Genomic DNA, 14,782 nt, shown 5'->3' on the forward strand with positions numbered 1-14,782 from the left:
ACCTCTGACAAACAGTGGCAGTATGTCATTCTAAAAGACTCCTGCGATCACCCCGTGGCTTGCCTGAGAGCCTCCTCTGATCGCCCCGTGGCTTGCCTAAAAGTCTGGCTTGTCCCTCCTCCTCGGTGTAGGCTCTCTCCATCTTGCTGGCTCTTCTGTCTGCCTGCTTTCCCCTCCCCCATCCCTTACTCTCCCATTCCCATGTGTTATACTGAACAGGTCCCAGCTTATTACACCAAGCCTGGGGAGTCTCTCCAAGAAGCTTACCAAGGTGTTTTTCCCAAAGACAGCTCCTAGCTGTTAAGCCGGCCAGCTGTTCAGACAAGTTTCTTTGTTCCTATTCTCGGTAGCCCCAGAGGTAGGCATCCTTACCTCACGTCACCTAGGAGAAAGCTGACACCAAGAGGAGGCAAGAGCTTGCTCAATATAACAGCTGTTGAGTAATAGAGACTTGGCAGCAGGGGCAGAGAAGCAGCTCACCTGAAGTTAGTGGCGAGCCACGCCACTCTTCCTGGCCCACTTTGGGGCAGAGGCCTAGAAACCTGGCTCTAGCTCTGGCTCTGCCTCGACCGCTCTGTGACCTTGGATACAGCCCCTCGCAGGGCTGAGCTGGCAGACGGTGCTGGATTGAGCAGCTCTGGCAACGGTGCCCAGTCTGCAGACGATGCTGACTTTTTCCTGCCACTCCTTACCTCACATCTCCTCCAACTACAGTTCAAGTGTAACCAGCAACTGCAGAACTATAATGGCCCTGCAACTGCTTTCCAAATAACCAAGAAGGAGGATTTCCCAAAGAAAGACGAAATTGAATCACAAAGCCAATCTGGAAGCTCCTTTCTCGCTCTGGTCTTGGGGGTGGCACAGGTTCAGTGTTTCAGGAGAGCCCCTCCCCGGCTTCCCAGAGCCTCTCCCACTTTGGACTGGCCAGAGCACTTTCTCTTCAGGGGAACAACTGGTCCCAGTTTGCCTGGGTGTGAAGAGCAGGACCAATAAAATGGCATTGGTCTGATCAAGACATCAAAAAGTATATAAAACAAAATGGAGTCACTCACGTCAACCAAGATGGCTGCCAGTCAGCCATTACACTTTGGTTCAAGAAGAAAACTCTGCAAGTCAGGCTAGACACACCTGGTAAGGAAATACACACCTAAATATCTACACCTTTTACCAGCACAGCTGTGTCTGCAGAGCGGGACCACCCATAGGTAGGCTCCTGGGGAAATTCCCCACTTGCCATCAAAACACTTAGCAAGAGACCCAGAAGGGTGGAGCATGCCACTCTCAAGTTATAATTGAGGTGGGTACCAGACCACTGCTGAGACAGCTGAGCTCCACATAGCTGAGTGCTGTTCCAGGCTATGCTGAGTTCCCTTGACATCGGCTGCTGGAGGCTCTGCCCTGCTGGACTGAGGACTTCGTTTGCTCTGCTACCCACCTGGCTCTGGAGATACTTCTTTGCAAGAGGCTGACAGCTCCCTTGCCCACCGTGCCGTCTCTGGAACATGCAGACCGAGACTCTGAGACTCAGGTTCATTATTTCCCATTGATTGCTCTGTGTATGTGTTATAATTCTCTTAGATTGTTAGAGGGTGAGTAGGATATTAATGTATGTTGATGTTTTATTTTGAGTGAACCTGCATTCAATAAAAGCTGCGCGAATGGCATAATTACCTTGTGTGACTCTTCTATTCCTGGGTGCCAGGTGGCTCAGCAGGCAGCTGGCCGAGCAATTGCCCGGCTGACATGCAGGAAAGACTACATTGAGAACACAGGCTCGTGACACTGGGACTACCCCTATTTTAACACTGCATATGTGGCATTCTATGATGATGGGTGTGGCTCAGTTGGTTGGGAGTCATCCCACAAAGTGAAAGGTCACCTGTTCAATTCCCGGTCAGGACACATGCTAGGTTGCAGGTTTGGTCCCCAGTCGGGGCTCCATTGATGTTTACTTCCCTCTCTCCCCCCTTTCCTCTCTCTCTGGAAATAAATAAAGGAAACCTTTAAAATTAAAAAAAGAAAGAAAGAAAAAGAAAATCCACCATTCCAAGAACCTCTTCAGTCTTAGGCAAACTGGGATGCTTGGTTACTCGCCTTTCATCATGCTTTTCATGTTATCTACCCCAAGATTTGCTTGGCGATTAAGAATTCAGACTCTGGAGTCAGCTGGGCCAGGTCCTGCCTCTGCCTTTGTGGGCTATGCAGCATCGGGGCAGGTGATATCTGCTCCTCAGTCTTAGTTTCCCTCCGCTGTCAACCAAACACTTTGCTTCAAAGGGTTGGTATGAAGACTGACTGAGATAACGTTTACTGGTTTCTAGTCTCTCAGGTCTTAGAGGTGACCCAGACTCGGCCTCACACTGAAGGACGAAGATCAAGTTAGCTCTCTGAAAGTGGAGGTCGGCACTGAGTGTCCTCGGGGCACAGGAAAGGGCGGGTTAAGTCTCCAGGAAGACAGGAGGCCCTTGGGAAATGAAGAGATACTTGGGTGGAGCCCTAATAGTTGAGTTGTAGCTATTCAAGAGGGGAATGAGGAAGGACATTGCCAGTGAGGGAAGTGGGCTGGGGAAGTATGTGGCTGGTCAAGTTTAGCTGAGCTGGAGCTATGTTTTCCAGAATTTTCTCTGGGTTAGAACTGGCCATAAGAGCAACCTGAATGAGGTTTGGAAAGGAGAAGTGTACGGCGTGGTGACTGTCTAATCACTACACCATACACCTGAAATCAATACCAAATAAATTTTTAACATAATCCATTTTAACCTAAATAAAGAAGACCTTAATTTTGGTAATATAAATTTCTGTATCACCAATAAATAATAAACATCTGAAAAATTTTTAAAAAGTAGAAGTGAACACAGCCTTTTGTCTCTGCTCAGTCAGTAGAGACACCGCACAGCTCATGCATAAGGACCCGGATCTACACACTCTTTCCTGGTGGCGGCGGTGGCGGCGGCGGCGGTGTGATGTGGCAGCCAGGCCCGGACCTGCTGCGGCCCCTGCTGGATCTTCTCCTTCAGTTTATTTGTCTCATGAGTCAATTTCTTCAAGAAATTCTCCTGCTTCTCCGGCAGGTCAACCTCAGGATGGAAGCTGGAGGCTCGGACACAATGAGAGACCAGTGTGGGTTCAAGTGCGTCCCATGGGGTCCAGCTTGCCTTGCTCTCTCCAGCTCCTGACCATGTTTTATTTCTTTATCGCCTGCTGGCTGGCCTCAAACCTGACTCTGAATGCAGAAGCCGCAGCTGGGCGTCAATTATTTATGCAGCTGTTATGCTCCTACAATCACATCAAGTCAGATCCCTAAACATATCCGGATTTTCCATAATACCTAGTGGTTCTGCTCCTCCAAATGAAGCTTGACTGCTACACTGAGTCTTGCATGACGGGGGGGGGGGGGGGGGGCTGACTGATGGAAAACGAGAAAAGAGGCGTGGATGGGTGAGCCCAGGACCCAAAGGCCAAACGTCTGGCCATGGGGCTTGCAATGTATGCTGCCTCGAATGAGCAGCCATTGAAGGTCTTTGACCAGGGAGGTGACCTGGACAGAGCCCAGATGTTCTTGCCCTCTCTAACATTCTTGATTCTTTTGATTCTATGTGTAGTAGGAGCCAAGACCTGGCCTGGATCCGGGGAAAGGTAGAGAGGCCAGACATGGATCTTGCCCCTCAGGGGCTCAGAGACATGTGGGAGTTAAGTCTCTTACATGAAGAGGAACTCCAAGGCAGAAAGTGGTCAGAACCACTAGAAAAACTGACAAAAGTGTATTCCCTCAGCTACACTGTGGCTTTCTTTAAAAATTTTTTTTTAAATTTTAGAATAGTTCCAGATTTATTTTTTATTTTTAAAAAGATTGTATTTATTTTTAGAGAGAGAGAGAGAGAGAAACATTGATGTGCCAGAGAAACATCAAACGGTTGCCTCTTGCACACCCTCAACCAGAGACCTGGCCCACAACCCAGGCATGTGTTCTGACTGGAAATCAAACCGTCTGCCTTTCAGTTTGCAGGCCAATGCTCAAGCCACTGAGCTACACCAGTCAGGGCTGCAGTATAACTTTCTTAAACCACATTTCTCCTATACTTCCCCCGTTGGGGCTGGGCAGATAGCAGTTGCTTTTTGGGTTGACTAGAAAATGGTAACCCCTTTTAACAGAAAGGAAATGAAAAACTTAGGGGCTTATACTAAACGGGTTTCAAAATGGTCTTTTCTTTTCTTCTCTTGTCCTCATTTACCTAAAAGTGTGAATGGGTATGTTATCAGCAGGGATAGGATGAGGAGACCCTTATCCCTAAGTCCTGGACGTCCTGGCTGGTCAGAGTTGGGATTCAGAAACCTTTGGACACATGCCCAGTTAGGCAACATCCCCAGCCCCGTGCTATTTGTATCCACTGATTTAAAAGAAGGCTGAGGATCCACGTGGGAGGAAGACGCGTATCCACAATCAGGTTCAGACATATACAGGGATGTGTGGCAGGGCGGGGTGGAGACAGAAGGAGGTACCAGCTGGCAAGGCACTCAAAGGTTTGTCCAGAGGGCAAAGAGTCTGGTGTAGCATAACAGACTTCAGCCACAAGACCATGGAGGGAGACCAAGGGGCTTAGCGGTTGCTAAGACAGGTCAGAACCTGTCTGTATCCCAGAGGTCCTCGTGGGACCTGCAAGAACTACCTCACTGAACTGGAACACTGTAAGTGCCCTGTAACTTTGCTGTGGGGCTCTGAGACAGCGGGAAACCACAGAGGAGAAGTCTTCTCTTCTGTAGCAGCATGACAAAGAGTGGCTGTGAGGTCTTCCGGTGTCGAGGGCAGTGCTACAGGCTGGATCTTGATGGTGGAGCCTCAGAGAGGCACAGGGATGACTGTGTCAGATGCCGCCTGCTTAGCTAGGAGCGATGTTGCCATGGGCTTCCATCACTTCCCGCCTCCAGTCCAATGGCTTTTCCGCTTCCCTGGGCTAAAACCAAGGCATCGGCAGGACTGCATTGCTTTCTGGAAGCACAATCTGTTTCTACAGGGACAATCTGTTTCGCAGCCTTTTCCAGTCCCAGCGGCTGCCTGCATCCCTTGACTTGTGGTCTCCTTCTGCCCTCAAAGCTGGGAACAAGCGGCTGAGTCCTTGCATTGCGTCACCCCAACTTCTGCTTCCTTCTCATACTCCCTTTCAGCTTCTGCCTTCCAGTTTTAAAGATGCTTGTCTCGGGCGCCCTCACATAACCCAGAATTTCTACAACTTTTTTAAGGCCAACTGGTTAGCAACTTGAATTCCCAATCCACCACCCCAGCACTTTTCAACCTTTTTTTTGTCTCATGGCACGCATAGACTAATTACTAAAATTCTGCAGCACACCAAGAAAATATATTTTTCTCCAATCTACAAAAAAGGGTATAACTTTCATTCATGTATAAAAAATAATAATAGTAATTTCCTACCTTTTTTTTTGTCTCAATGCGACTTTTTAAAAAAAATCAGGTGCCTCTACTTGTATATAAGGATTTCTGGTACCAGGAATGAACCAATCAGACACAACTTTGTTATGTGACATGATCAATAAGATGCAACTTTATTATATGACCTATACTTATGGTTCAAGATGGCATTCACACGGAACAGCTATTGTTGTGTTGGCTGTTGTCATTTTTTTATTTGACCATTTAAGGGAAAAGAGGTCCTTGGCCCTGACTAAATAGTCAGGCATTGCATGTTTTAAAAATGCTTGTGGCAGGGGGGTTGAAAATCGCTGCACTACCCCAATATTCTGTCTGCCATGTCAGCAGAACACACTCTCGAGTTCTGGGATTAGGTTGTGGGTGTTGTTGGGGGGCCAGTGTTCGGCTTCCACACCTGGTTGCACTGCAGATTCCCTGCAGACAGGGATGGAATTGCTGCCGGTGGCTCAGGCGACCGCACGTGACACCTGGGCGTTGGGAAGGCAAGTGCCCCACCTACCTAAGTTATTCCAAAGGGTCCTCTTCCCTTCAGCCTCTGCAGCCGTGGCCTCCTCCTCCTGGTCAGAGAAGCCAGAAGCCCTGCGGCAGGGCTGGGGCAAGCCTCACGGCGGGTGGATTAAACCCCAGGTCTGAGGCCTGTGTACATGTCTGTGTGTGGGAGGTGAGAAGTGGGGAGGCAGGCAGAGCGCCCAAGAGGAGAACCCCAGTTTCTCTAGTGGGTGCTCCTGACCCGCAGAGACTTGCCTTTCTGTTCCGAGGATCTGAGCTACCCTCACCTTTGTGCTGTTGATAAGATTCCTGTGGGTCATTGATGCAGCTTATGGTGGCAACAGTTATTTCTAGGTGTGTGTGCATGTGTCTCTCTCTTTTTTTTTTAAAAAAAAATTATTTTTAGAGAGAAAAGAAGGAAGGGAGGCGGAGAGGGAGAGAACCATGTGCAAGAGCTACATCGATTGGTTGCCTCTCGCATGCCTCCAACTGGGGACCCGGCCTGCAACCCAGGCATGTGCAGCAGGTGCACTGACTGAGAATCAAACCAGTGACCTTTCTGTTCACAGGTCGGCATTCAACCCACTGAGCCACACCTGCCGGGGCTAAGAGTGTCTCTTTGAGATCCTAAAATACTTGCATTCTGAGTCATTTAAGGGTGGTGAGCGGAGCGTGTGGGGGGCCTGCTGGAGCACGCAGAGGCATCCCAGGTGGAAAGGGGATGTCTCAACAAGGCGGGGAGGAGTCATTTTGTCATGACAAGAAAGGGAAGGTGACTCTGCTGATCTGGAATGAGGAGGGCCCTGTCTGAAACCTTCAAGCCTCTGCTGCTCTCAGAATAGCTGCACATGTTCATGGTCCTGGTTCAGGCTGACAAGCATCATCGGGAGAGTCAACCTTGCTATCAGGGTTGCCTGCCAGTGAAGAAGTAGAGGCTCTGAGAGTTTCAGCTACGTGTTCAAAGGCTCCTACTTCACCAAGGATGGGCATAGCATTTGAACTCAGGTTGTCAGCCTCCAGGCCTCTTGCCCTGTCCAGTGCTGCTGCAGGTGCTGTGTCTCACCTGGCTGGGTAGGGGTCCTGCCGTACTGCCCAGCTGGGAACCGGGAGTGCAACGGAAGGAGGCGGAACAGGGGCTCCCACGGAGGGGCCAGAGCCCCGGTGTTTCCTTTCACTCTGCCAGGGCCAGGGGACCAGTTTTAGTTGAGCTTTTGCAAACTCACACTTCTTGGTCCCGCAAAGGAAGCAGAGGTAACTGAGAGGGTGGGAGGTGCTAAAAGGCTGCCAGGGGCCCTGATGGCCCCATTGAAGTGAAAGGGGAACCGACCAATCATACAAACCCACAGACATTTCCTCACTTGGGGAAGGGAAAATACACCCAGGGCTACCAGGCTCCCTGCTCATGCAGGTGCCCAGAAGTCCACACCGTCACGGCACACACACACCTGCACACGCGGCCACACCCTCATAGCATACCCTCACGATACACACACACGTATGCCCTCACATGTGCATGCACACCTCCTCACAGCACATGTGCATACACACATGATGCTCCAACACACCCTCATAGCAAACACACATTCACACGTGCATGCACACACACACCCTCACAGCACACACCAGAGGCACGCTCATGCACTGCCCTTGCAGAAGAGCTCACAAACGCACACACGCACATGCACGTCTCCCTTACACTCAGCCGTGCAGCCTTACATACTGAAAGAGGCACTCGCACTCCAAATGTACCTTCACATCTATGTGTGGGAACATGTACTTCCAACACACGCCCAGACACCATTTTGCATCCAGGCTTCACCCCCACCACAAGGCACGAACAGGCACATTCAGATGTGTGTAAACATACAGGAATGCATACTCAGCCACAGACATGCATAACTATACAGACTCGGTCAAGCATACACACATACATATTGATCGAGTATGTAATACATGCCAGGCACTGTTTATACCTGGACATACAGACACATGTTCAAATATACCCACATACACACAGACACATACTCAAGCATACACACGGTCACAAGGACAGACACATGCGTAATTGCACACACACGCACAGGTAGGCAACAAGTGAATACAACTGCCCTCCAGGCGCATACCCAGTCTTGGATTTTTTTCCCCCCAGCTTCATTAAGATATAATTGACCACACACAGTTTGATCACTTGGAAGCAAAGAAGATGGAGGATGTTGTCTCTAGAGCCTTGCCTTGGTGGCCTCTTCCGGCAGACCCCCCCACCTGCTTCTCCCCTTCCTGCTCTCTCTTCCCATTGTATCCCCTCCTCTCCTCTCTTCCCTAGCCTGTCTCCTGTCTTTCTCGGGGGGGAGTGGCTGCACGACAGTGTTACATTTATAAGAAATTCAACTTGCAAGTCTTGTGGACCTGGATTTCTTTCTTCCCTTGCATTGCCCCAGCTCTTTTTCTCTTGTTCAGATTAATCTGACTGCCTTTAGCCGAGGGCAGGGCTGGACACGGATGGCCTCCTGGGAAAAAAGAGTGAAATCTGCCTTGGAACTCAAAGCTTGAAGAATTTGGTTAGAAGGCTAGAGGAACAAGGAAAGGGTCTAGTCTTTGGCCATAAGGTGCACCCCTTGCCCTTACTATCAGGCCCAATCCCCTTACCTGAAAAAGGAAAGATTGAAGCCGGGGGAAGAGGCAGAAACTTGCTTGGGCAAGAGCTGGGTCCAGGTGTCTATTGATTCTGTTCTGAGTAGCTTTCCCCACACCGGCCACATCAACCAACAGCCTGACGGGGCTGGACGATGAGGATGATGGCGGTGGCGTGGTGCTGGTGCTGGTGGTGATGGTGATGGTGATGCTAACGAAGATGGTGATGGTGACGGCGGTGGCGATGACGATGGTGGTGCTGGTGGTAGTGATGAGGTTCCCGGCTCGCACACAGTGCCTACTTCGTGTTAAGCTGTTTTCTAAACGTTTTAGTCAATTATTACTCTCAGATGAGGCAGCTGAGGCACAGAGAGGTGACATCACTTGCTCAAGGTCACATAACTAGTAATAATGTCTGGCAAACTCAGAGAAGACTGACTCATAGATGCCCCATAAGCAAGACGTCAGAGCAGAGGGGAGACCTTCTCACTCTGCTGGGTCACTGTACAGATGGGGCATCTGGAGCCCAGGGGAAAGGACTTACGTAGATCACACAACAAGACGGCAGCAGAGTCTCTTCCGTGGAGCATTCCGATGCTGACATTCAATCAAGACTGGACTCTTCAAGAGAGAAGGGTATATGGCCCAATGTGGTTTGACTGAAGCAGAGTCGGCCAGAGAATTGACACAAAATGCTATTTGTCAAGCTTATAGCACAAAGTGGAGCTCTCAGTAGCATCTCTGGTAGTGATGGTTCCTCTCCTGTCCTCAAAAAGAAACTGGTCCCAAGGTTGCTGAAGAAAGAGGTCAAAATATTGTTAACATGAAGGTTGCCCAGTCCCTGCACACAAGACAGGTGAACTTGTATCTCGGGCATAGGGTCTGGCATTTGGCTGTCTTTCAATGAATTGTGCCCACATTACAGAGAGAGAAAATCATGGTTATAGTCAACTATAGGATGAACAAAAGCATTGACATCCTGTAGAAATGACCCATGGTCAACACAGCAGCTATGTTTTGTCCAGGACCCCAGCATGGGCAGTGCACTGTGTGGGGAGAGACCAGCCGCCATAGTGAGCATTCAAAACAGAGGTTATCTCCCACCTTCTGTGCCAAGAGAGATGCAGTCCTGGATTCTTGGGTACCAGAAGTTGGTTGTTGACTCTAGTTAAGATCTGAGATAGCCCAAGAAGGCCCACCAACCCTCTATGTCTTCCTAATTGCCTCTTCCAATTCCTGATATTCCCCCATTTGAGGTTGGTCCCTCAGAGTCCTGATAATTATCCTAGCTGGTGTATACTGCCTCGCATACCTCACCTCACTGGATCCTGTGAGGTAGGATGCCTCATTATACCAAAAAAGGGGCCAAGGTTCTGAAAGGGGCAGCATCTCCTGTGACTCCAGCTAGTAATAGTCAAGCCAAGATGGGGCCCAGTTTTGTTAGAATCCAGGAGTTTCTCTCTTTGCTGGCATTGCCATGGCTAATGCTGGGTCCCCCCAGGCTGTGACGCCTGCCTTCAAAAATGGGGTAACAAAGGGCTTGCATGGGGGATACCTGCAGAGAGCCAGGTGTGGAGACTGTGGGCACAGTGGGTAGCAAGATAGAAGACGAAGCACCAAGCTATGAGCCTGCATGATGGGGACACCTAGACCCAGGCACAGAGCCTCCTGGCAGGCACCTCTCAACAGGGCCCCGAAGCAGAAAAACATGTCAGGCTCCCGGCGCATGTTTTTTTGACAGGCCTATAGCTCATAAACCAGAAGACAGATTTTATTTTATATTTTATTTTTACATTTTATTTATTGATTTGAGAGAGAGAAAGGAAAGGAGAGGGAGGGAGAAACACTGCTCTGTTGTCTCACTTATTTACGCATTCGTTGGCTGAGTCCGATGGGGATGGAACCCACGACCTTGGAGTATCGGGATGACGCTCTAACCAACTGAGTGACCCATCCAGAGCCAGGAGGCAGATTTTAATATGCGTTCTTAGTTAAAGAAGTTTTCTTTGTTTTGTTTTGAATAAAAAATATCTAAGGGGCTCATGCTTACCACGAGTAGAGAAGTGACTGGGGGTGCAAAGGCCCATGTCTGGATTGTACTTGGCCTCTTTGAAGGACAGCGCGGCTGGAGCCCAAGGGCAGGGAAGAGTGGCAGTGACCCTGGAGAAGTAAGCGTTCGTGCTATTTGTCTCTATCAGAACCAATAAATAGAGACAAGGGTTGAATCCGTAGGGACACTTTATTCAGATGCTAGTGATCTGAGAAGATAGCAGGTTATGTACCCTCAAAAACCACCTTAACATCTCATCTCAAGCTGACCTATTTATAAGGAGAAGAAAGGGTGGGTAAGGGGTTGGGAAAAAGGTTAATCAGATAAGAAAATCTGGGAGTGATTTTCCTAGTACTTCTTTATCTGACGACCAACAACTCAGATACCATCTCCATCACTTGCTGAACCCCCGGAGCACAGAGGTTGAATTCCTTGTCAACCTCCTAGAGTCAGGCAGTCCTGAATCCCAGTCCCTGGAATAACAGCCGTCCACGTGCATTAATCACTTAAGCCTATCAACTAAGGTTAAAATCTTTAACTCTCTTTCTCTCTAAAGATTTTATTTATTTGTTTTTAGAGAGAGGGGAAAAGAGAGAGAAAGAGGAAGAAAAACATTGATATTCAAGAGAAACATTGGAAGGTTGCCTCTGCACACCCCAAACTGGGGACCTGGCCTACAACCCAGGCATGTACCCTGACCAGGAATCGAACTGGCAACCTCTCTGTTTGCAGGACTCCACTCAACCCACTGAGCCACAGCAGTCAGAAAAAAAATCTTTGACTCTTGAGTTTCCCTACAAGTTGGCAGAAAGAGACCTGGGCTGAGACCTCCAGAGTGAGGAGGGGTTAAGTAGGAGCCGAGGGAACAGCATGATTGGGTGGGGCAGCTGTAGGGGGTGGGGTAGGTGGGGGCTCTGTTTCTGCTGGGTTTAGTAACGAAAGAATTCCAAGAATCTGCTTACATAATTGATGATAGGAGCTCATATTTATGTAGTGTCTATTGTATTTAGAGCCCCTTTTGCAAAGATGCATTATCTCATCTCTTTAATTCTTACAGATCCCGGAGAGGTAAAGATAATTATCCCCATTTTAAAGATAAGATAGCTGACATCACCTCAAATGACTTTTCCCCCTCAATGTCACATGACTTGCGGAATCTCAGGGACAGAACTGGAGCCCAGGAGGAAGCCTGGCTTGTTCTATGACAAATTTTATTTCTAATGCCCAGAAGTTCGCATTTGAACTCTTGAGAAGACCCAGCACATTAGCTTTTTTTCAATTGTGTTTTTATTTTATTTTTGTATTTAATTTGAAAAACGGATAAGACACTCTCATGGAGCAAGAATCCTCCACTCCAGCGGACGATCTCTATGACCTTGTTTAACAATTGGGAGAATACTTTTAACACTGCAGGAATGCAAGTTTGGTTGGGTAGATAAAATCATATTTCAGCTGGTGGAATTCTTCGGCCCTGGGAGCACTGACAGATTTTAAAAAATGGACCCAACAGCATTAAGATACTTTTCTGCCTTTTCAAACTAGATGCATGTAAATGACAGAGGTGGAATTAATATCATTAGAAAACAACTGAATTCCAAGTGCAAAATCAAGGAAAAAGATAAGATATTTCCTTCCCTGGAAATGATTTTAACAGCATCCCCTTGGTTCAATAAAAGACAGAGAAGTTGATGGGCCTCTAAAGAGCCAAGTCAGCTTCCTGTCTCCTGAGCTTGTCAATTCCTCCCATCTTATTTATGGTTCAGCTGGAATGAAAGCAATTCTCTGATGCCATCCCAAGTCAGAAAGCCCTTCCTCCCTTCCTCCTTTCCTTCCTTCCTCCCTCCCTTCCTTTTCTCCTTCCTTCCTTCCTTCCTTTTTTCCTGTCTTTCACTCTCCCCTTCCTTCCCTCACTACTTTATTTCCTTCCCTTTAACTTGTGGTCACAAGAATGTCCAAAACTCTAAAGAATTTTTTTTTTTGTAAGATTTTATTTAAGCCAAACTGCCAAGAAGCAAGGTCTCAAATGACCTGGAGAATGGAGTTTGTGGTTTCCTTTATGCATTTGAAGTTGAGGGGACCTAAGGAATATTACCTGAAGGTGGGAGAAAACAAGGCAAGGATGGGACTGCAGGATAGTTCACAAGATTATGTGCTCTCTTAAGGGGGGTTATTTGGAAGGTGTGTTAACCTAGGTGCACAGAAACAAAAGTCAGTGCTTGTTACTGGCCAAGATAAATCTTTTAGTTAAGAAGTCGCATGGCCTGGGACATGGCTACCCACCCACCGTGGCCTGCCCATGCAAGAATTTATGACCAGGTCATCCCATGAGTGTACTTCTCATAGGATTTCTTTTCACGCACAGACTTCATGTTTCAGTGGTGTCTGTGAGAACAGGGGTAGGAGTAAGCCCTTCAAACACAACTTCCACCACGCTACTCTCCCTCCCCCCGATCCTCCCCAGGATCCTTCTGTGCCAGTCCCTGGTCTTCCCCGTCACAGCCTCTCTGCTCTGACTCCAGCTTGGCCCCTGCAGCCCAGGGGTTGATGGCCAGAGCCTCCTGAGTGGACCTCGTCTGCCTGGTCCTCTGTGCCTTTGCAGGGGCAGCTCGCCCGGCCTGCTGCCCCCTCCCTGGTGTTCACGGCTCAGATCCACTTCCTCCAAGGCTCAGCTCTTACACTCAAGTTCGGTTTTTCTTGATTCATTCTGCCACTTCTGGTCACTACCATAAAACGCATTCCCGCTCTGGCCCCGGGGATTTCCTCACTTGTCTGGGGCTAAGGAGCATGTGGGAGAGTAGAGGATAAGTGAAACCCAGCTCGGAAAATTCCTAGTTGGTGATTCTAAGAAGTTCACACCCACCTCTGAATCTCAGTTCCTCCTGGTAAAGCGATGGGTGTGAGTGGCCATCCCAGGAGCTCCAGGGCACGCGTTTCCTTGATATGGCATCTCTGTGGAAGGGCTCCGCCAACTCTGGAAGCCTTGCTCCACCATCCCCAACCCAATCCAGCTCGTTCTGGTTGACATTTCCCTTCCCAAGGCCTCAAGGAGGCAATTTTCTCTGCCAAGAACCTTTTGGATTTGCCTTCCAAACCACGACTGTTAGAAGTCCCCTCGCCTCAGTGTTTCTGTCAGGGAGCATCCAAGGAAGAGAGGGATATCGGTGAGGGAGGACGGGGCCAGCGGAGGGAGGCCAGCTCTCCATCTGGAAGGGGCAGCGTGTGGGGAATCTCAATGCGTGTTCTCATCCGTCTGTGCAACCGTTTGTCTATTTGGTTAACACGTGGACATTACACATACGGGGACCTCGACCCAGGACCATTTCATGCAGGACTTGAGTCAGGTGTGAAAATGGAAGATTAGTTGTCTTTTCCTGTATGTTTGCAGGAGTTCCTTGTATATTCTGGATAGCAATCCTTTGTTAGTTATCTAGGTTGCAAATATCTTCTCCCAATCTCTGTTTTGTCTATTAATTTGTTGCAATATCTTTCCTATATGTTTGGCATTTTTAGGGAGTTAAAAATTATCCATATTTTTCTTTGTGGTTAGTGCTGTGTGTGTGTGTGTTTAAATAGACCTTAATGAATATTTTCCTCTAAAATTTTTAATACTTTATCTTTCAGTCATTTACCCATCTATTATGTGGGGGGGGGGTGTATTAGGAATTTATATTTTATTTTACTTTTTGTATGGATAGTCAATTTCCCAGAAACATCTTTTTAAAAAATATGGTAAAGTTCATACAACATAAAATTTACATTTAAAATGGTTAAGCCATAATTTTCAGTGCCCAGTTCAGTGGCAATTAGTACATTCACGCTGTGCAGCCATCGCGCCTGTCTGGTTCCAGCGCGTTGTCCATCACCCCGCAGGCAATGCTGTACCTAAGCAATCACTCCCCCTGTCCCTCTCCCAGCCTCTGACAGCCACTCAGCTGCTTCCTGGCTCTATGAATTTGCCTATTTTGGATATTTCATGTGAATCAAATCATGTAATGTGGAGCCTTTTGTGTCTGGCATCTTTCACTTAGCATAACATTTTCAAGGTTCATCCATGTTGTAGCATGTGTCCATGTGTCAGTATTTCATTCCTTTTTATGCCAAACACTACTCCATGGGGTGGCTGTACCACATGTTGCTTATCCATTCGTCCATTCACAAGTATTGGC

The 14,782-nt window shown here is 48.3% G+C and overlaps 1 pseudogene; it reads right to left on the reverse strand.

The window, feature by feature from the left end:
- Positions 1–2,897: 2,897 nt before the first annotated feature.
- Positions 2,898–14,782, reverse strand: part of LOC129079485 (uncharacterized) — a 42,844-nt pseudogene continuing 30,959 nt past the window's right edge.

This window comes from Pteronotus mesoamericanus, unplaced genomic scaffold (assembly GCF_021234165.1).
Source record: "Pteronotus mesoamericanus isolate MK-2021 breed Mesoamerican mustached bat unplaced genomic scaffold, CSHL_Meso_final contig_78, whole genome shotgun sequence".
NCBI classification, from domain to species: Eukaryota; Metazoa; Chordata; class Mammalia; order Chiroptera; family Mormoopidae; genus Pteronotus; species Pteronotus mesoamericanus.